Source organism: Oncorhynchus gorbuscha, linkage group LG20 (assembly GCF_021184085.1).
Source record: "Oncorhynchus gorbuscha isolate QuinsamMale2020 ecotype Even-year linkage group LG20, OgorEven_v1.0, whole genome shotgun sequence".
In the NCBI taxonomy this organism is placed as follows: domain Eukaryota; kingdom Metazoa; phylum Chordata; class Actinopteri; order Salmoniformes; family Salmonidae; genus Oncorhynchus; species Oncorhynchus gorbuscha.
This window is the reverse complement of record NC_060192.1, coordinates 2,146,319-2,169,916: the sequence shown is the minus strand read 5'-3', so window position 1 is coordinate 2,169,916 and position 23,598 is coordinate 2,146,319. Positions and strand designations below refer to the sequence as shown.

The 23,598-nt window shown below is 44.2% G+C and overlaps 1 pseudogene; it reads left to right on the top strand.

Annotated features, from left to right (window-relative positions):
* LOC124006935 overlaps positions 1 to 23,598 on the top strand; it is a 230,217-nt pseudogene that overhangs the window by 95,648 nt on the left and 110,971 nt on the right.

Below are 23,598 nucleotides of genomic sequence, written 5' to 3'. Positions count from 1 at the left end.
CACGCCAGTTGATTTTAATACTCGCTCTCTTTTATTTCTCTGTCTCTCTATCTCTCTATCTCACTCTCTCTCTCTCTCTGTCTCTCACTCCCTCTCTTCTGGCAATCTAACGACTGCCGGCTAACTAGAACCATCTCTAATCACCTCTGCTGTGTCATGTTTTACTTTATGTCCCCCATAATCCTCCTTGGCACAGTGGTCACATGCCGACCGCATGATGTACAGAGGACTTTATCTCCCTTGAACTGATGGCAGCTTTGTCTGAATGTAGTGTGATCTAGCTTTGAATAAAAGCCTCTGGTAAATGGCATAAAGTGAGTAGACTTGTTCAAGCCAAAATAGTGCAGGAGCCCATCTCGCCTGTTTCTGTAGCATGAGGCAGCTAAATGTACATCCCCTGGACAGGATGCTTGCCTATTGCAGGGCCTTACCCACAATCCATCTCCTTAATGCTGACTGCCTAGCAGAGAGGAATCAAGTCCCATTTCTAGAGTCTTTGGTAGGACTCGACCAGGGGAATAAAACCCCAAACCTTCCAATCGCAGGACGGACACTCTAACTACAAGGCCACCGAGCTGGTGGTAAATGGCATGTGTAGCTTTATTGGCAACATGTAATCGGGTTAGGGCCCCAATTAGTAGACTGGTCGATTGTTTGGTCGTTCGGCTGTTGGTCGACGGAGATTGTTAAAGTCAAGCAGTAGCAAGTATATATATATGCGGCCATCTCAGTGAACTAATCCATTGCGGAGGCCTAGACTAAAAGCCCATTTTTGCTTGATTTTAAAAGGTGGTCGGAGGCTCCATATGGAGGGTGTGACACAATTGTGGAGCCTCTAGAGGCATACAGAGGCGAATTCGAGTCCCGTACCACATCGTCATGCGCCTCCCAAATGTTGTAACAATGTAGAGGGCTCTGTATATCTCCGTATTGACATGATTGGTTGACGGTAGCCGGGGGCGGTACACCCTTTGTATAAATACAAACTCACTTCCTTGACAACAGATCTGCACTGCTCCGTGAAGCGCAAGAAGTATGAATGCCCTGACGTCTGTTGAGGCCGTATCACCGTAAATGCTGCATGGCCAATGCAAACATCGGATTGACCATGCACCCAGATGCACAATGCACTTCTCACTCCAGAATGCACTCTCTTCTGCCAATTTGTGCAGATTCTGTGTTTCATAACTTCTTCGTGTGAATTGTTTGCGTTTAATTGTTAGTGTCGACCAATTCCCTGTAACATATATCACCAGTAGTACATTTACCGTTAATTCCTATGATTTCTAATCTACAATGTTTGTTACTTTGGTTATGGTCACCTATTTTAATGCATTCTATATTATTCCAGCCTTCCTGTTCTCATTGTCGGAGTGGACACATTGTTTGCAGAGTACACCTCCTATGCTATACTTAGGAGAAACATGGAAGTAGGCCTATAGGCTACCTGGCCTGGCCACTAATGTAGGCATATAGAGTGCCTTCAGAAAGTATTCAGACCCCTTGACTCTAACATTGATAAAATAAAAACAAATCCTCAGGAATCTACAAACAGGTTTTTATACATTTTGCACATTTATAAAAAAAACTAAACAGAAATACCTCATTTACATAACTATTCAGACCCTTTGCTATAAGACTCTAAACTGAACTCAGGGGCATCCTGTTTCCATTGATCATCCGTGTGAATTTTCTACAACTGGATTGGAGTCCACCGTGGTAAATTCAATTGATTGGACATGATTTGGAAAGGCACACACCTGTTTATATAATGCCCCACAGTTGACAGTGCATGTCAGAGCAAAAACCAAGCCAGGAGGAATTGTCCGTAGAGCTCAGAGACAGGAGCATTAAAGGAGTCGGCAGCATTAAAGGTCCACAAGAACACAGTGGCCTCTATCATTCATAAATGGAAGAAATATGGAACCACCAAGTACCCGATGGTCGCTCAGATTGAGTTCCAGAGTTCCTCTGTGGAGATGGGAAAACCTTCCAGAAGGACAACCATCTCTGCAGCACTCCACCAATCATGCCTTTATGGTAGAGTGGCCAGACGGATGCCACTCCTCAGTAAAAGGCACATGACAGCCCATTTGAAGTTTTCCAAAAGGCACCTAAAGACTCTCAGACCATGAGAAACAAGATTCTCTGGTCTGATGAAACCAAGATTGAACTCTTTGGCCTGAATGCCAAGCGTCACGTCTGGAGGAAACCTGGCACTATCCCTCTGGTGAAGCATGGTGGTGGCAGCAGCATGCTGTGGGGATGTCTTTCAGCACGAGCAACAGGGAGACTTGTCAGAATCGAGAGAAAGATGAACAGACCAAAGTACAGAGAGATCCTTGATGAAAACCTGCTCCAGAGTGTTCAGGACCTCAGACTGGGGTGAAGGTTCACCTTCCAGCAGGATAACGACCCTAAGCACGTAGTTGATTTTAATTAAAACAAAAGGAAAGGGAGGGTGTGTCTATATATGGAAAAACAAATGTTTACAAGTTTTGAGTAATCAATTGTTCGAAACAACAGATGACTTTCAGTCAACCAAGATTTTGTGGGTTAGGGGACAGCCCGGGTTAATGTAGTGTGGTTTGTTTTGTATGGGCATGGTTATGTAGCAGTAAATTAACATATAGTCATAGAGTGTGTATAAGCTGGATGTAAAAGCCTAAATGTTGTGTACTCCAATTAGGGGAGCGGTGGTAGGGTTTGCGAAAAAATAATAAAGGAAAATATATGATAAAATATATTTAAATGATAATATATGATAATATAATCATATAAGATATGTACAGTTCCTTGCGAAAGTATTCGGCCCCCTTGAACTTTGCGACCTTTTGCCACATTTCAGGCTTCAAACATAAAGATATAAAACTGTATTTTTTTGTGAAGAATCAACAACAAGTGGGACACAATCATGAAGTGGAACGACATTTATTGGATATTTCAAACTTTTTTAACAAATCAAAAACTGAAAAATTGGGCGTGCCTGAAATGAAGCCTGAAATGTGACAAAAGGTCGCAAAGTTCAAGGGGGCCGAATACTTTCGCAATGCACTGTATGTATATATACATACGCAGTACCAGTCAAAAGTTTGGACAAAAATGAGGACCGCCACAGGAATACAAGACCTGGTGTTACCTCTGCTGCAGAGGATAAGTTGCAGCCCAAATAAATTCTTCACAGAGTTCAAGTAACAGACACATCTCAACATCAACTGTTCAGAGGAGACTGCGTGAATCAGGCCTTCATGGTTGAATTGCTGTGAAGAAACCACTACTAAAGGACACCAATAAGAAGAAGAGACTTTCTTGGACCAAGAAACACGAGCAATGGACATTAGACTGGTGGAAATCTGTTCTTTGGTCTGATGAGTCAAGATTTTTGGTTCCAACCACCGTATCTTTTTGAGACGCAGAGGAGGTGAACGGATGATCTCCGCATGTGTGGTTCCCACCGTGAAGCGTGAAGGAGGAGGTGTGATGGTGTGGGGGTGCTTTGCTGGCGACACTGTCTGTGATTTATTTAGAACTCAAGGCACACTTAACCAGCATGGCTACCACAGCATTCTGCAGCGATACACCATCCCATCTGGTTTGCACTTAGTGGGAATATAATTTGTTTTTCAACAGGACAATGACCCAAAATACACCTCCAGGCTGTGTAAGGGCCATTTGAACAAAAAGGAGAGTGATGGAGTGCTGCATCAGATGACCTGGCCTCCACAATCCCCCGACCTCAACCCAATTGAGATGGCGGGCTGACTCATCCCAAACCAAGGGAAGAAAAAGCAGCCAACAAGTGCTCAGCATATGAGGGAACTCCTTCAAGACTGTTGGAATAGTATTCCAGGTGAAGAGATTCCAGGCGAATAAAGAAAAACCCTGGAATGAGTAGGTTCAAATTTTTGACTGATACTGTATATTTACCCCCAAAATATATGGGGGGTTGGAAATGATGCAGACAATTACATTGATGGAAGTTACAATCTGTCTGCAATATTAAAACTGATCTACCCACAACAAAAAAGTAAATGTACATGGTGGTAGGTTGCCTGTGTCGTCCTCTTGTAGTCATTGTGCCCCCTTTAAGGTTTAATGTGTATTTTTGTTTGGTTACAGTAGTCTTTGTGGTCCTAATTTCATGGTCACAGTCATGGTTGTGCTTCACATTTTATGGTCATATTAGTGGTTGTGGTCCTAGTTTCACCATCACTGTAGTCCTTGTGGTCCTAGTTTCCATGGTCACAGTAGTCTTTGTTGTCTCTCGCCTCATTAGAGCCATCTGAGTCACTGTAGTCTGGGCGCACCTTGACCCCATCGCAATGGTATCCTGTTCTGTCACAACCATCACAGAGAGGAGGGGCAAACGGGTGGTGCAGAGTGAGAGGGGTCACATAGAGAGGGGCCACGTTGTTTCTGTTGTCAGTGAATCATCTTTTTTTGGTTGTGGCTAATTGGAGCGGCAGTAAAACACGATGGGAGTGGAGGAGACTGTGTGTGTGTGTCTGTGTGCGCGTGTGTGTGTCTGTGTGTGTGTCTGTGTGTGTGTGTGTGAGACTGTGTGTGTGTGTGTGTCTGTCTGTGTGCGCGTGTGTGTGTCTGTGTGTGTGTCTGTGTGTGTGTGTTTGACTTTCTGTGTGTGTGTCTGTGTGTGTGTGTGTGTGTGTGTGTGTGTGTGTGTGTGTGTGTGTGTGTGTGTGTGTGTGTGTGTGTGTGTGTGTGTGTGTGTGTGTGTGTGTGTGTGTGTGTGTGTGTGTGTGTGTGTGTGTGTGTGTGTGTGTGTGTGTGTGTGTGTGTGAGAGACTGTGTGCGTGGGACTGTGTGTGTCTTCTATCAAGACAGACGGTTACACATTCCAGAGGCCTGCGTTAGCTCTGTGTTCAGGGAGGCAAAGAGGAAGAGAGAAAGACAGAGGGAGAGGCAAGGACAGGGAGAGGAGGAGTTAAATATGGGTTATAGAGAGATATATATATAGACAGAAGAGAGATCGAGAGAGATGTAGTTTCTTCCTGTTTTACACTAATAACATTCCAGAGTTCATCTCATGAACATTACCAAGTTGATTACCACGAGAGTAGTGCACTTCACGTCATCTACAACCGTAAAGAAAATGGCTTTCCTTTTCTGAATCCTCTCAAGGTCCTTTCTCCTTTTGTTCACCACAGTTTGTACCTCGTTCTCCCTGTGTCTGCACTCTCAAAAGAGCTCCAGAATTGATTCCAAGTGCCTAGGCTGGTCCTGGTGTCTTAATCTTTTACCAAGTGTCTGGCACGCTTGCCTTTTTGCAGATCAGTGTGTATGCATGTGGGCGTGTGAGTGGATGCACTGTAAACCGAGCGTAGGAGTGGATTACTATGTAATGGCATGATGCGTGACACCAAATAATTGTGCTATTATTTTTTACATTTCAAACAATGACTTTGATGTTCTGGTAGCAGTTTTCTTGACAGTGATCCATGTCAATGCAGAATGTGTATATTATCCCATATGGATTATGGTTCATCAAAGCGTGTTCTTGTTAGTATGCCCATTGCTGTAGCTGACAGGGGAAGTTATTACGGTTATTATCATAACCTATTATGATCAGGATAACTAGGATTAATATTATAACTCTCGTCTCTCGTGGACAGACGACCTGTGGGATGCAACGACTAGCAAGAAACGAGTTGTTCTGGTGACGCTTTTCGTCATTGTCTATTTTAACGAAGCAGGATTTAGTAGGCGTGCGCACCTTTCAGAAATCAGAAGGGGAGGGAACACTTGGCCATAGACTTGTCAGAAACTTGCGGAGGGAGGGGGGTGGAGCTACCGTACAGCTTCCGCTCCTCGTTCCAGTATATTTTCTCATACATTTCCCCCTAGATCCTAATTGAGTATCTGAAGCAATTGTGCACTATTTTAGTTTTGGGTTTCCAGATTAATATAATAGTAATATATTTCATTTATCATATGCTTTATATGCCAGCAGCATACCACCCTGCATACCACTGCTTCTGAACCTAAGCAGGGTTGGTCCTGGTCAGTCCCTGGATGAGAGACCAGATGCTGCTGGAAGTGGTGTCGGAGGGCCAGTAGGAGAACTCTTTCCTCTCGTCAAAAAAATATCCCAATGCCCCAGGGCAGTGATTGGGGACACTGCCCTGTGTAGGGTGCTGTCTTTCGGATGGGACGTTAAACGGGTGTCCTGACTCTCTGAGGTCATTAAAGATCCCATGGCACCTATCGTAAGAGTAGGGTTGTTAACCCTGGTGTCCTGGCTAAATTCCCAATCTGGCCCTCAAACCGTCACCTAATAATCCCCAGTTTACAATTGTCTCATTCATCCCCCTCCTCTCCCCTGTAACTATTCCCCAGGTCGTTGCTGAAAATGAGAATGTGTTCTCAGTCAATTTACCTGGTAAAATAACAGATAAATAAAAATAAAAATATATATTTTTTGTATGGATGGCCCCAGCAGGAGTTGAACCCATAATCCTGGCATTGCAAGACACGCTATGCCTTACCAACTGAGCCACCCAGGACCACTGCTTGCTTCTGTATCTTGCATATTACTGATGCACACGTTGGTATGTACATTCTGACAGTTTAAATTACCTTCCTCAAGGCACAAGACTACATCAGCCTGTCTCGCTAACCTGTAGCTAGCATTAGTCACCCTAATAGCCTTGACCACATGCCTAGAATCTCTCCTCTCTCTCTCTCCTCTCTCTCTCTCTCTCTCTCTTTCTGTCTCAGCATTTAGAGTGGTTTCATCTCACTGCATGGCTCTCTCTGTCACCTGGAGCGGAGGAAGCTCATTATGATTGCCTTATTCATATGAATCACACACGCACATCACCACCACCACCCTCATCTACCCACCACACACACACACACGCCTCCAGCTGGAATGCAGATGTGATGCAGCCCCAGTGTGTAGTAGTACTGCATTGTGCCACACCCCCTGCCAGGTCAGAGTGATGGTGTCCCACCTTGGAAGACCAGAGCATCTTTCTCTCATCTGTTTGTTTGTGTGTGTGTGTGTGTGTGTGTGTGTGTGTGTGTGTGTGTGTGTGTGTGTGTGTGTGTGTGTGTGTGTGTGTGTGTGTGTGTGTGTGTGTGTGTGTGTGTGTGTGTGTGTGTGTGTGTGTGTGTGTGTGTGTGTGTGTGTGTGTGTGTGTGTGTGTGTGTGTGTGTGTTTCTCTCTCTCTCATCATTATGCTTCTACAGCACTTTTCCTACTTCAAGAATGCAACCCTGTGGAATTTTAAAAGCCCAGGATGGGTTTGGAGGGGTGCGGACGGACAGGTTGGGGGGTTGAATATATTTCCGTATAAACTGTCAACCTGTCTGCTTGAGAGACCTACCCATTATTGTTGAGTCTTTTCTGGAATTCGGAAGTTTTTTCTCCCCATCTCTTTCTCTCTCTATTTATGCAGTCATGTCAGAAATGATTGTCACCCTTGGTAACGATGAGCAAAAAATAGACTGTATGAAATAAATAACACAAATACTGAGCTACTGTATATTGTATGCTCAAAATGATATTATTTTCTACTAATACAATTGCTCAGATAAAGATATGCTCTTTAACACATTTTTTATGTAAAAAGATAAGTGCCAAAATAAAATGATTGATCTCGTTAACATTCTACTTTTTAAAATTATTCTTAGGTTAAGGAGCAATATTGTGGCCTTTTTAACATTTATTTTAAAATAAATAGAAAAATAAATATAATAATAATAATAATAATAATATATAAATAAATATATTATTTCACCTTTATCTAACCAGGTAAAGAAATATGTGTAATGAAAGGGGATTGACAGTGACGCATTCAATACCGTCTTGCACACATTTGCCTGCATTTTTAAAATATTTGTATTTATTTCACCTTTATTTAACCAGGTAGGCAAGTTGAGAACAAGTTCTCATTTACAATTGCGACCTGGCCGAGATAAAGCAAAGCATTTCGACACATACAACAACACAGAGTTACACGTGGAGTAAAACAAACATACAGTCAATAATACAGTAGAAACATAAGTCTATATACAATGTGAGCAAATGAGGTGAGATAAGGGAGGTAAAGGCAAAAAAAAGGCCATGGTGGCGAAGTAAATACAATATAGCAAGTAAAACACTGGAATGGTAGATTTGCAGTGGAAGAATGTGCAAAGTAGAGATAGAGATAATGGGGTGCAAAGGAGAAAAATAAATAAATACAGTAGGGGAAGAGGTAGCTGTTTGGGATCAATTATAGATGGGCTATGTACAGGTGCAGTAATCTGTGAGCTGCTCTGACAGCTGGTGCTTAAAGCTAGTGAGGGAGATAAGTGTTTCCAGTTTCAGAGATTTTTGTAGTTTGTTCCAGTCATTGGCAGCAGAGAACTGGAAGGAGAGGCGGCCAAAGGAAGAATTGGTTTTGGGGGTAACCAGAGATATACCTGCTGGAGCGCGTGCTACAGGTGGGTGCTGCTATGGTGACCAGCGAGCTGAGATAAGGGGGGACTTTACCTAGCAGGGTCTTGTAAATGACCTGGAGCCAGTGGGTTTGGCGACGAGTATGAAGCGAGGGCCAGCCAACGGAGAGCATACAGGTCGCAGTGGTGGGTAGTATATGGGGCTTTGGTGGCAAAACGGATTGCACTGTGATAGACTGCATCCAATTTATTGAGTAGAGTGTTGGAGGCTCTTTTGTAAATGACATCGCCGAAGTCGAGGATTGGTAGGATGGTCAGTTTTACGAGGAGGGTATGTTTGGCAGCATGAGTGAAGGATGCTTTGTTGCGAAATAGGAAGCCAATTCTAGATTTAACTTTGGATTGGAGATGTTTGATGTGAGTCTGGAAGGAGAGTTTACAGTCTAACCAGACACCAAGGTATTTGTAGTTGTCCACATATTCTAAGTCAGAACCATCCAGAGTAGTGATGTTGGGCACGCGGGCAGGTAGCGATCGGTTGAAGAGCATGCATTCAGTTTTACTTGTATTTAAGAGCAATTGGAGGCCACAGAAGGAGAGTTGAATGGCATTGAAGCTCGTCTGGAGGGTTGTTAACACAGTGTCAGAAGAAGGGCCAGAGGTATACAGAATGGAGTCGTCTGTGTAGAGGTGGATCAGAGAATCACCAGCAGCCAGAGCGACATCATTGATGTATACAGAGAAGAGAGTCGGTCCAATAAATGAACCCTGAGGCACCCCCATAGAGACTGCCAGAGGCCTGGACAACAGGCCCACCGATTTGAAACACTGAACTATCAGAGAAGTAGTTGGTGAACCAGGCAAGGCAATCCTTTGAGAAACCAAAGCTATCGAGTCTGCCGATGAGGATGTGGTGATTGACAGAGTCGAAAGCCTTGGCCAGATCAATGAATACGGCTGCACAGTATTGTTTCTTATCGATGGCAGTTAAGATATCATTTAGGACCTTGAGCGTGGCTGAGGTGCACCCATGACCAGCTCGGAAACTAGATTGCGAAGCAGAGAAGGTACGGTGGGATTCAAAATGGTCGGTGATTTGTTTGTTCACTTGGCTTTCGAAGACCTTAGAAAGGCAGGGAAGGATAGGTATAGGTCTCTAGCAGTTTGGGTCAAGAGTGTCCCCCCTTTGAAGAGGGGGATGACCGCAGCTGCTTTCCAATCTTTGGAAATCTCAGACGACACGAAAGAGAGGTTGAACAGGCTAGTAATAGGGGTTGCAAAAATTTTGCCAGACCATTTTAGAAAGAAAGGGTCCAGATTGTGCAGCTCTTTCAGAACATCAGCTGACTGGATTTGGGAGAAGGAGAAATGGGGAAGGCTTAATTATTTTAATTAATTATAGCCTCAAGCTCATTACCATAACGCAACGTTAACTATTCATGAAAATCGCAAATGAAATGAAATTAATATATTCACTCACAAGCTTAGCCTTTTGTTAACAACACTGTCATCTCAGATTTTCAAAATATGCTTTTCAACCATAGCTATCAACCAAGAGTATTGATAGCTAGCATAGCATTAAGCCTAGCATTCAGCAGGCAACATTTTCACAAAAACAAGAAAAGCATTCAAATAAAATTATTTACCTTTGAAGGACTTTGGATGTTTTCAATGAGGAGACTCTCAGTTAGATAGCAAATGTTCAGTTTTTCCAAAAAGATTACTTGTGTAGGAGAAATCGCTCCGTTTTGTTCATCACGTTTGGCTAAGAAAAAAATCTGAAAATGCAGTCTCTACAACGCCAAACTTTTTACCAAATTAACTCCATAATATCGACAGAAACATGGCAAACGTTGTTTAGAATCAATCCTCAAGGTGTTTTTCACATATCTAGTCGATGATAAATCATTCGTGGCAGCTGTTTCTCCTCGAAGCAAGCAAAAAATACACGCAGCTGGAGATTATGCAATAATTGCAACGGAGGACACCAAGCGGCCACCTGGTAGATGTAGTCTCTTAAGGTCAATCTTCTAATGATTTGCCTACAAATACCTCACAATGCTGTCGACACCTTGGGGAAACGACAGAAAGTCTAAGCTCATTCGTGACCCATACACAGCCATATAAGGAGACATTGGAACACAGCACATTCCAAATCTGAGGCACTTCCTGTATGAAATTTCATCTTGGTTTCGCCTGTAGTTCTGTGGCACTCACAGCCAATATCTTTGCAGTTTTGGAAACGTCAGAGTGTTTTCTTTCCAAAGCTGTCAATTATATGCATAGTCGAGCATCTTTTCGTGACAAAATATCTTGTTTAAAACGGGAATGTTTTTTTATCCATAAATTTAAAGAGCGCCCCCTATATCCAAGAAGTTAAGAAGTTTAAAAGTCACTGGAACAGTGGTAATCTTGCCTGGTAGCGTGTCTTGGGTAAAAAAAATTACAATTCCAAGGCCACAGTTAGAGAATGACAGAACTTTGACGTTTCTTAGGGTCACCAAGTCTCCATATCTACAATTAGACACCACCTTCATGCCAATAGGCTATTTGAAAGGATTGCCATAAAAATCCTTTGTTGAGAGCAACCAACAAAATGTAAACGGCATTGGCATTTGGATTGGAACCGGGTACTATGGTCAGATGAGACAAATTAGAGCTCATGGGCCCCACACACCAGTGGTGGGTTCGACGTCGAAAAAAGGATGCATATGCACAAAATAAACTCATAAACTACTGTATATAATAATAATAACAATGATCATAATAATGAATTTAATATACATGTGTCATCAGATCAGATCAGTTTTTCGTCTTGCTGCTGAAGGGAGATGGACCTGGAATAGCAAAGGGTGCATGTGGGGCAGGAGGATGAGGTCAGACAGATACTTTGGTCCAGAGTTGTGGATACCTTGTGGATACCTTGGTAGATGTGAACCAGGATTTTAAACTCAATGTGTGAGCATATGGGGAGCCAGTGGAGGTTGAACCTCACTGGAGTGATGTGCTCACGGGGGGAGGTGCGGATGAGGACACGTACAGCACAGTTCTGGACATAAGATGGAGCCGGAGAGGAAGGTTTTACGTGTATTTTGTTCGTTTTTTCATGTTGTTTATAACTCTTTTTAAACGTATTTTGTACATAATGTTACCGCTACCGTCTCTTATGACCGAAAATAACTTCTAGACATCAGGACTGCGATTACTCACCACAGACTAGCAGAATCCGATGCGAAGGATATACTGCTTTCTCGGGAACAGGCCCAGATCTCTGTGATTTGCTTGAAGAGGAGGCAGAGGGGCCAAAGGGCGGAGCCAAAGGGCGGGCTGCCTTCTGAGAATTCGTAGGCAATCGAATAATCCCCCACTTCCGTCCATTCTGCTAGCAAACGTGCAATCTTTGGAGAATAAAATCGACAAACTATGCGGAAGATTAAACTACCAACGGCACATTAAAAACTGTAACATCTTATGCTTCACATACAGCTGGCTGGTTACATGCTGAGTAGTAGTAGTATAGAACACCGGTGTCTGGTAAGACAAGGGGCGTAAATAACAAGGAAGTCTCGGGCTATTGCTCGCCTGAGGTAGAGTATCTCGTGATAAGCTGTAGACCACACTATCTACCTAGAGAGTTTTCATCTGTATTTTTTGTAGCTGTTCACATAACACCACACTCAAAGCCTGGCACTAAGACAGCATTTACTGAGCTGTATTCCGCCATAAACAGTCAAGAAAATGCTCACCCAGAGGCGGTGCTCCTAGTAGCCGGGGACTTTATTTCAGGGAAACTTAAATCTGTTTTAGCAATTTTCTATCAGTATGTTAAATGTGCATCCAGAGGAAAATAACTCTGGACCACCTGTACTCCAAACACAGAGATGCATACAAAGCTCTCCCTTGCCCTCCATTTGGCAAATCTGACCATAATTCTATCGTCCTGATTCCTGCTTACAAGCAAAAATTAAAGCACCAGTGACTAGATCAATACAAAAATGGTCAGATGAAGCAGATGCTAAGCTACAGGACTGTTTTGCTAGAACAGACTGGAATATGTTCCGGGAATCCTCCGATGGCATTGAGGAGTACGCCACATCAGTCATTGGCTTCATCAATAAGTGCATTGATGATATCCTGCCCAAAGTGACCGTACATACATACCCCAACCAGAAGCCATGGATTACAGGCAGCATCCGCACTGAGCTAAAGGCTAGAGCTGCCGCTTTCAAGGAGCGGGACTCTAACCCGGAAGCTTATAAGAAATACTGCAATGCCATCTGTCGAACCATCAAACAGGCATGTGTCAATATAGGACTAAGATCAAATCTTCCTACACCGGCTCTGACACTCGTCGGATATGGCAGGGCTTGCAAACCATTACAGACTACAAAGGGAAGCACAGCCGAGAGCTTCCCAGTGACACAAGCCTACCAGATGAGCTAAACTACTTCTATGCTTGCTTCAAGGTAAATAACACTGAAACATGCATGAGAGCACCAGCTGTTCCGGAAGACTGTGTGATCACTCTCTTCACAGTGCATGTGAGTCATACCTTTAAACAGGTCAACATTCACAAGGCCGCAGGTCCACATGGATTACCAGGACGTGTACTACGAGCATGTGCTGACCAAACTCTCACTGTCTGAGTCTGTAATACCAACATGTTTTAAGCAGACCACCATAGTGCCTGTGCCCAAGAACACCAAGGTAACCTGCCTAAATGACTACCAACCCGTAACACTCAAGTCTGTAGCCATGAAGTGCTTTGAAAGGCTGGTCATGGCTCACATCAACACCATCAACACCATTATCCCAGAAACCCTAGACCCACTCCAATTTGCATACCACCCCAATAGATCCACAGATCTACTCTCTGTTGTTGTCATCAATGCATAGTCACCTCAATAACTTTATCTACATGTACATACTACCTCAACTAACTGGTGCCCCCGCACATTGACTCTCTCTTTTATGAAATTCAGTGAGGAGGATCGTCCTCCCCTTTCTCCTCTGAGGAGCCTCCACTGGTCCAAATTGGATGAGATAAAGGCTCAGATAAGTCGCTCAGATGCAGTCTAGGTCAAATTCTGTAGATGTAACAATTAAACTTTGGTCACACTTTTGATGTCGCCCTCAAACGAGAGCTAACTATCAAGTATCACATCCAGGTTGCGAACCTCACTGGACCTTGACACCATCAATATTGAGGCTGTGGCTGCTGATGTTGTTTAACTGCAGGAAACTCAGCTGCATCCACACATGTCCTGCAGGCAACTGTCCAGGAGTGCAATGGCATTGGCATTGGCAGTGGCAGTGGAGACATATAGCTGAGTTTCATCAGCATAAAGGTGAAAGACCAGTCCATGTTTCCTCAAGATGTTTCCCGGTGGAAGCATGTAGAGACAAAATAGTAGTGGCCCTAGGACTGTGCCTTGAAGGACTCCTGGTGGACAACCACTGTGTCTGACCTACTAGGTCCGGGGGATACAAACTGGGAGCGATCAGTGAGATAGGACCAGAAGCAGTCCAGGACAGTGTCTGACAGGCCCAGGAGCTTCTTCATACGGTACAGCAGAATGGCATGGATGACCGAGTCAAATGCTGCACTGAGGTCCAGCAGTATGAGGATGCTGGCAGTTCCAGAGTTTGCATTCATGAGGTCATTGGTGACCCTTACCCGGTCAGTCTCTGTGCTGTGTCTAGTTCTGAAACCCGACTGTAAGGGCTCTAGTAGGTTGGCCAGATGGTGTTGGAGTTTTATAGACACAGGACATTCGAGGAGCTTACTCAGGAAGGGCAGGTTGGAGATAGGCCTGTAGTTCTGGAGTTTGTCATGGTCAGACCAAGGCTTTTTGAGTACTGGTGTGACTGCATTGAGTTTGACCTGAGGAGGGACACATCCAGTGGTGAGGGACTTGTTGATGATTTCTGTGAAGAAAGGCTCCAGAGCAGGTATGCAGGTCTTGACAAGGAAGGTGGTGATTGGGTCAAATTAACAGGTGGTGGGCCTCATTGTCCAAACCAGCTTGGTTACATCAGCTGCAGTGACTGTGGTGAAGGTGGCGAACCTTGACTCAGGGAGTGGAGGACTAGGCATATCAACTACAGGGGCTGAAGAGGACAAAAGGGTGTTATTGATGTTTTCAATTTTGCTTTGGAAGGAACAAAGGTATTGATTGCACTCTTCTGGGGAGGCTGAGGTAGCAGAATTGTTCACAGATTGGATGAGCACTGCCGTTGCTGATCAGTTAGGAGTTACAGGTTGTCCGATCTGCATTTAAGACCTGTTTATAGTCTTTGTCTTTCTGATGTTGCTCATACATCTTCAAAATGTACAGTTAGCCCAGTTTTCTAGATGATGTCCAGTTGCTTTGGGAGAGCATAGGTCCTCAGTGTACCAGGGAGAAGATTTGGAGAAAGACACCAGACAGGTTTTCAAAGGAGCAACTTAATCCAGTATGGAGTATTAATAAGCCACAACGTCACCAACTGGCAGTTTGGAGATAGATTCAGCAAGCTGGGTTTATAGTCTTGTGCCGAGTGGGTAGAGGAATATCTAGGTTGAAGGTGATGGGTTTGTGGTTAGACAGCCCTGACACATTTCATCCAGTTTTGCCAGATCCACGCCTGAGGTACAGACCAGGTCCAGTGTATGGCCTTTGTTGTGGGTGGAAAAGTCCTCATGCTGTTGGAGTCCAAACTTGTCCAGGATATCAGCCAGGCCAGTAGAGAGAATGCAGTCAGGGGAGTCGACATGTACTGCATGCTGAAATCACCAAGCTCCAGCATAGCAGGGCACAGGGGGCTCAGGAGTGTTAGTAGCTCAGATAGTTCAGAAATGAAGTCAGAGTTGAGCTTAGGAGGCCGATAAATCAGATAAATCAATGTGGTGGTGGATCTTTGATGTTATGGGGCTGTTTTCTTCCACTTGTTCTCATGCCCTTGTTAAGGTCAACAGCATTGTGAACTCTACCAAGTACCAGAACATTTTAGCCAAAAACCTGGTCCCCTCTGCCAGGAGGCTGAAACTTGAACGCAAGGGGATTTTCCAGCAAGATAATGACCCCAAGAACACATCAAAATCCACAACTAAATGGTTAATTAACTACAAAATCAACATTTTGCAATGGCCATCTCAAATCAAATCAAATCAAATGTATTTATATAGCCCTTCGTACATCAGCTGATATCTCAAAGTCCTGTACAGAACCCCAGCCTAAAACCCCAAACAGCAAGCAATGCAGGTGTAGAAGCACGGTGGCTAGGAAAAGCTCTGTAGAAATGCCAAAACCTAGGAAGAAACCTAAAGAGGAACCAGGCTATGTGGGGTGGCCAGTCCTCTTCTGGCTGTGCCGGGTGGAGATTATAACAGAACATGGCCAAGATGTTCAAATGTTCATAAATTACCAGCATGGTCAAATAATAATAATCACAGGCAGAACAGTTGAAACTGGAGCAGCAGCACGGCCAGGTGGACTGGGGACAGCAAGGAGTCATCAGGTCAGGTAGTCCTGAGGCATGGTCCTAGGGCTCAGGTCCTCCGAGAGAGAAAAAGAAAGAGAGAAAGAGAGAATTAGTGAGAGCATACTTAAATTCACACAGGACACCGGATAGGACAGGAGAAGTACTCCAGATATAACAAACTAACCCTAGCCCCCCGACACATAAACTACTGCAGAATAAATACTGGAGGCTGAGACAGGAGGGGTCAGGAGACACTGTGGCCCCATCCGATGACACTCCCGGACAGGGCCAAACAGGAAGGATATAACCCCACCCACTTTGCCAAAGCACAGCCCCCACACCACTCGAGGGATATCTTCAACCACCAACTTACCAACCTGAGACAAGGCCGAGTATAGCCCACAAAGATCTCCGCCACAGCACAACCCAAGGGGGGTGCGCCAACCCAAACAGGAAGTGACGCACCTCTCATAGGGACGGTATGAAAGAGCCCTAGTAAGCCAGTGACTCATGCCCTGTAATAGGGTTAGAGGCAGAGAATCCCAGTGGAAAGAGGGGAAGCGGCCAGGCAGAGACAGCAAGGGTGGTTCGTTGCTCCAGAGCCTTTCCGTTCACCTTCACACTCCTGGACCAGACTACACTCAATCATATGACCCACTGAAGAGATGAGTCTTCAGTCTTCAGTAAAGACTTAAAGGTTGAGACCGAGTTTGCGTCTCTAACATGGGTAGGCAGACCATTCCATAAAAATAGAGCTCTATAGGAGAAAGCCCTGCCTCCAGCTGTTTGCTTAGAAATTATAGGGACAATTAGGAGGCCTGCATCTTGTGACCGTAGCGTAAGTGTAGGTATGTACGGCAGGACCAAATCAGAGAGATAGGTAGGAGCAAGCCCATGTAATGCTTTGTAGGTTAGCAGTAAAACCTTGAAATCAACCCTTGCCTTGACAGGAAGCCAGTGTAGGGAGGCTAGCACTGGAGTAATATGATCACATTTTTTTGGTTCTAGTCAGGATTCTAGCAGCCGTATTTAGCACTAAGTGAAGTTTATTTAGTGCTTGATCCGGGTAGCCGGAAAGTAGAGCATTGCAGTAGTCTAACCTAGAAGTGACAAAAGCATGGATTAATTTTTCTGCATAATTTTTGGACAGAAAGTTTCTGATTTTTTCAAATGTTACGTAGATGGAAAAAAGCTGTCCTTGAAACACTCTTGATATGTTCTTCAAAAGAGAGATCAGGGTCCAGAGTAACACCGAGGTCCTTCAAAGTTTTATTTGAGACGACTGTACAACCATTAAGATTAATTGTCAGATTCAACAGAAGATCTCTTTGTTTCTTGGGACTTAGAACAAGCATCTCTGTTTTGTCCGAGTTTAAAAGTAGAACGTTTGCAGCCATCCACTTCCTTATGTCTGAAACACAGGCTTCTAGCGAGGGCAATTTTGGGGCTTCACCATGTTTCTCAGTCTCCGGAAAACCTGCGGTTTGAATTGAAGAAGAGGGCAGTCCTTGAGCGCAGACCGAATGATATCAAGTTTCGACTATAAAATAAGATAATTTCCCAAAAATGTTGAGCTCAGTATTTGTATTTATTTGGCAAAGTTTTTTTACTCATCTTTATCAAGGCTGCCAATCATTTCAGATGTGACTGTATATACAGTATCTACCTCTTTGTACATGCACAAAGTACGATGCAAATCAATTTTATGTGAGAGGAGAGAGGAGTCATTATAGTATCAGCCATGTATAGATGTCACCCAGTATAAATATCAGCCATGAAGCACCACAGGTTCATTTTAATATGTCAACCAATTCCACTGCTGAATCAGGGTTTTGTGTACAGTGTTATGACACTAATGATAACATCACCCTACACTGTGTTCTACAACGTGCGTTTACCCTCCTACATGGCCTTTTATCCACTGTGAGTGTTCTTGTTGTGAGCATGCCGTTTAGGGTGATGAATTACCTGGCTGCGCCTTAGAGAGATAGTTCTACCTGGTCTCACCTCAACCGAGGAGACTTCCAATAACGGCTCTGTGTGTGAACAGAAACAACGGTAGCAAATTAAAGTCACTAAAGATGCTTGGTTTTGCTTTGATAGGTAACTACAAGTGGCCTGTTAAAATGTGAACAATCTTGGTGAGGCAGTGCCGAAAAATTGCCCATTGACTTTGGACTAAAATGGTGACTGGAGGCATTATTCTTTTCAGACTTCATTGTTTCAAAATATTCAGAACCTCACTTAAATTCGGTCTAGTTGGATGAAATGGCAGGGAAAGAAAGCTTTCTACCTCTGCAGCTGATATTGCATTTGCAAAGCTGCCGTAACAGTGTGTCTTTTTACTTAATTTTCACTTTCCTACATCTACAGTCCCCAGAGAGGCTGGGGGAGAAAATGAGACAGTGAAAGACGGAGAGATGGAGAGACAAAGCTGAGCTAGAGAGATAATGACAGAGTGAGAGAGAAGTTAAAGCGATAGAGAGACAAAGGTATTGATGGATGCTAACGCAAGGCGAAACACAGAGGCTGATGCTGGCCATTTATCCTGTGTGTGAGCTGAGACAGTGACAGCTGAGGGAGACGGTAGGACATTGTGTGTGTGTGTGTGTGTGTGTGTGTGTGTGTGTGTGTGTGTGTGTGTGTGTGTGTGTGTGTGTGTGTGTGTGTGTGTGTGTGTGTGTGTGTGTGTGTGTGTGTGTGTGTGTGTGTGTGTGTGTGTGTGTGTGTGTGTGTGTGTGTGTGTGTGTGTGTGTGTGTGTGTGTGTGTGTGTGTGTGTGTGTGTGCGTGTGTGTGCGTGCGCGCGCGCGTGCGTGCGTGCGTGCGTGTGTGTGTTACTGCACCTCTATGGATCATTAGCATTCATGAATGTGTTCTGATCAGGTTACGAACAAGGTCCCTATGGGTTAATGACTGAGCTGTTAATTATTTCTCCTCTTCCGCTGCCAGCTTCCCTTAATTGGCCAGTACAAGCTGTTGGTCAATAGGTGTTACTATTATTTTTTCTAATCAATGGAGTCCTCACCCTATGGCCAACTATGGAGAGTAGGATTGATTCAGGATATTTTAGGAGGTTAGAGAGGGCACCTGAACTGGTGTGATTGATAGTAATGCTTTTATAAACGAATCTCAGGCCAATGTCAATACTGGAGGTTACCCACTGCAATACGGATATTCTCTGCCTATGCACAATCTAAGGCTGTCTCAAATGGCACCCTATTCCCAATATAGTGTACTACTTTAGGGATTACTTTTTATATAGGGAATGGGGTGTCATTTGGGATGTGCACAGAGAATTATGCAGTTATTTCATGGGTAACTAATTATATTAAGGTCCCTTAGTGAACCATTATAAACCGTTTGTATAGAGTTTACTTACCATGTATTAATCATTTTTCCTGCCTTTGTAAATGTCAATAATCCATCTCTAAATAGTCATGTACGCATTTATGAATACTGTTGTAATGAAACTGCCTTTTTCATCAGCATGCTAGGTCAGATAATGCTAAAGCAGCACATTGGATTCCAACACTTTCCGGCAGCAACTCGCCCCAGTGATAGGCGTCGCATTTTCACAGAATCCAATGGGCTGTTTTAGCATCAGCTAGCTGAGCATGCTGACAAAAAAGGCAATTTAAGGACAATAGTTTTTATAATAGGGACCTTAATATGAAAAGCTACCATTTCACGGAGAGCTCACGGGTAGTTCAAATTCCAGGTTCTTGCAGACACATAAATGTAAGTCAACATGGAATGAAATAAGTGTGTAACACTACAGCATGCCTAGTTGGATTAGAGTCAAGTAATCTACTGTAGCGTATTGTACCAGTACATACCTGTGAGTTCAGTGATGCTAGAAAGATTAGTGCCTTGCTAGATTGTGTATGGGTCCGAATTAAACAGCTGCTTTCTCAGGCAGACAGACAGAGGAGACAGACAGTGAGACAGACCGACAGACAAGATAGGCATGCATACTGTTGACATTTCAGTCATTTAGCAGACGCTCTTAGCGATTTACAATTAGAGCATTAATCTTAAAATAGGTTGCGACATCACAATTCTGTCAAGTACATTTTCCCCCAAGAAAGTATTTATCCGCAAAGTCAGTGCTAGCAGTGCGGTATGTTATTGGTATTTATTAGGATCCCAATTAGCATCAACTACTCTTCCTGGGGTCCACATGAAACATGAGAGTATGTGGTGAAGACACAGATCTTCTCCACGCCACCTGTTTAGGAGCGACCTGTCAGGCAGGATGCAATCCAGGAGTGTGCAGAGCCTGAGACGCCCAACCCCCAGAGGGTGGAGAGGAGGATCTGACGTGTCATGGTGTGGAAGGCTGCAGATCGATCTAAGAGGATGAGAACAGAGGAGAGAGAGTCAACTTTGGCAGAGGGGAGAGCCTCTGTGACACAGAGGAGAGCAGTCTCAGTTTAGTAGGTTGTCTTGAAGCCTGTCTGGTTAGGGTCAAGAAAATCATTCTGAGAGATGTATTGAGAGAGTGGGTCAGAGACAGCACACTCAAGTGTTTTGGAAAGAAAAGAAAGACGATTTTGATGTCAGAGGGGTCGATTGATATTTATTTTTTTCTGGAAGGGAGCAACTCTGGCCATCTTGCAGTCAGAGGGTCATGGAAGACAGTGGTCAAGAATGAGTTGATGAGGGATATAAGGAATGGGAGAAGGTCTCCAGAGATGGTCTGGAGAAGGGAGGAGGGGATGGGGTCAAGTGAGCAGTTTGTCGCAAGATTTCATCTGGAGAGAGAAAGAGGTCAAGGCGTAGGGTAGTGGGACCAGTGGATTCTGTAGTCTGAGTGAATGACAAGTAGATGTCGTCAACCTTTTTTTTCTAAGTGGTTGACAAAGTCGTCCGCAGAGAGGGAGGGGGTGGAGGATGAAACAGAGAAGAAAAAGTAGAGAGGAGTTTGCCAGGGTTGGAAGCAGAAGCTTAACATTTAGCGTGATAGAAAGCAGCTTTAGCAGTGGATACAGAGGAAGAGAAGGTAGAGAGGAGGGAGTGGATGGATGATAGGTCCTCCAGAAGTTTCGGTTTTCCTCATTTCATCTCAGCTGCCCGCAGCCCTGTCATGTTAACATGCAGTGAGTCACTCAGCCACAGAGTGGGAAGCGAAGGTCGGCCCGGAAAGGGAATAATGAAAGTCAAAGGATACAGAAAGGGAGGAGAGTAGGGTCGAAATGGCAGAGTCAGGAGAGAGGAGGGAGAAGGATTTAGCAAAAGGAAGAGAGGATAGGACCGAAGAGGACAGAGTAGCGGGAGAGAGAGAGCGAAGATTCTGGCAGCGCATACCAATCTGGGTAGGGGCTGAGTGGGGAGGGTTTGAGGAGAGATGGAGAGAAAAGGAAACAAAGTATTGATCAGAGGCATGGAGGGTGTTGCAGTGAGCTTAGTAGAACAGCCTCTGGTGAAGATGAGGTTAAACGTATTGCCTGCCTTGTGAGTGGGAGGTGACTGGGAAAGAAGGAGGTCATAAGAGGACAGGAGTGGAAAGAAAGAGATGGAAAGAAATGAATTGAAGTCATGCGTTGGGAGGTTAAAGTCGCCCAGTACGAGTGGTGAGCCATCGTCAGGAAATGAGCTCATCAAGGTGTCAAGCTCATTGAGGAACTCTCCAAGGGCACCTGGTGGACGATAGATGACAACAATGTTAAGCTTAAGTGGACAAATGACAGTGACTACATGGAATTAATATGAGGAGATGGACAGGCGAGAGAGGAGGCGAAGAGGGGCTGGTAGGTTAGTGGTTAGGGCTTTGGACTAGTAACCGAAAGGTTGCAAGATCAAGTCACTGAGCTGACAAGGTAAAAATCTGTCATTCTGCCCCTGTACAAGGAAGTTAACCCACTGTTCCTAGGCCGTCATTGAAAATAAATAGGTAAATAGTAATAAGACAAAATCTCCAAACACACCTCCCAGCACTGCCTGGCAGAGGTGAAGAAAACACCCCCTACAATACAACACTCCCACAAATTAGCAAGACCACTATCAAGAGCTGTTACACAAATTAGCAAGACCGCTATCAAGAGCTGTTACACAAATTAGCAAGACCGCTACCAAGAGCTGTTACACAAATTAGCAAGACCGCTACCAAGAGCTGTTACACAAATTAGCAAGACCGCTACCAAGAGCTGTTATACAAATTAGCAAGACCGCTACCAAGAGCTGTTACACAAATTAGCAAGACCGCTACCAAGAGCTGTTATACAAATTAGCAAGACCGCTGCCAAGAGCTGTTATACAAATTAGCAAGACCGCTACCAAGAGCTGTTATACAAATTAGCAAGACCGCTACCAAGAGCTGTTACACAAATTAGCAAGACCGCTACCAAGAGCTGTTATACAAATTAGCAAGACCGCTACCAAGAGCTGTTACACAAATTAGCAAGACCGCTACCAAGAGCTGTTACACAAATTAGCAAGACCGCTACCAAGAGCAGTTACACAAATTAGCAAGACTGCTACCAAGAGCTGTTATACAAATTAGCAAGACGGCTACCAAGAGCTGTTATACAAATTAGCAAGACCGCTGCCAAGAGCTGTTATACAAATTAGCAAGACGGCTACCAAGAGCTGTTACACAAATTAGCAAGACCGCTACCAAGAGCTGTTATACAAATTAGCAAGACCGCTACCAAGAGCTGTTACACAAATTAGCAAGACTGCTACCAAGAGCTGTTATACAAATTAGCAAGACGGCTACCAAGAGCTGTTATACAAATTAGCAAGACCGCTGCCAAGAGCTGTTATACAAATTAGCAAGACGGCTACCAAGAGCTGTTACACAAATTAGCCTGAAGCTAATCCAAGTCCACAACGACAGTAAATCCGTCAAGCAGATATTGTACGTTGACCAACTGCAAACATTCGAGGACACCTGATAAACCTTGCTCTTACTTATATATCTTTGTTTCTCTTTCTCTCTCTGAATGTGTGTGTGTGCGTGTGTGTGCGTGTGTGTACGTGTGTGTGTGCAGGCCAATGATGCCTCGGGGAACACCTGGAACTGGCTCTACTTCATCCCCCTCATCATCATCGGATCCTTCTTCATGCTCAACCTGGTCCTGGGTGTCTTATCAGGGTAAGTCTGACCCAAGACACACACACACACACACAAACACACAGTCACTCACACTCTCACACACAAACACACATTCACTCACACCTAAGACATACTGTATTCCTACGGTTGTAGAGGGTCTATAGGGAGGCATGGACTTCACTTAACATACAAACCACCCTTTTTATTAGCTAGGACAGGATGACCACTAGAGCCACGTTCCCCTATACTGAACCACTCTATTGACAGGGTAAGTAGTGGGGGAAGTGTTTGTGGGGATTTAATGTGCGTGTACATGTGTGTGCTTGTGCTCATGTACAGCGCACATGGAAAGTATTCAGACCCCTTCACTTTTTCCACAATTTGTTACGTTACAGCCTTATTCCAAAATGTATTACATTGTTTTTCTCCCCCAATAACCAATTATGACAAAGCAAAATAGATTTTTAGAATTTTTTTGAAAATAAATCTGAAATATTACATTTGCATAAGTGTTCAGACCCTTTACTCAGTACTTTATTGAAGCACCTTTGGCAGAGATTACAGTCTTGAGTCGTCTTGGGTACTGTATTTGGGGAGTTTCTCCCATTCTTCTCTCCAGATCCTCTCAAGCTCTGTCAGGTTGGATGGGGAGCGATGCTGCACAGCTATTTTC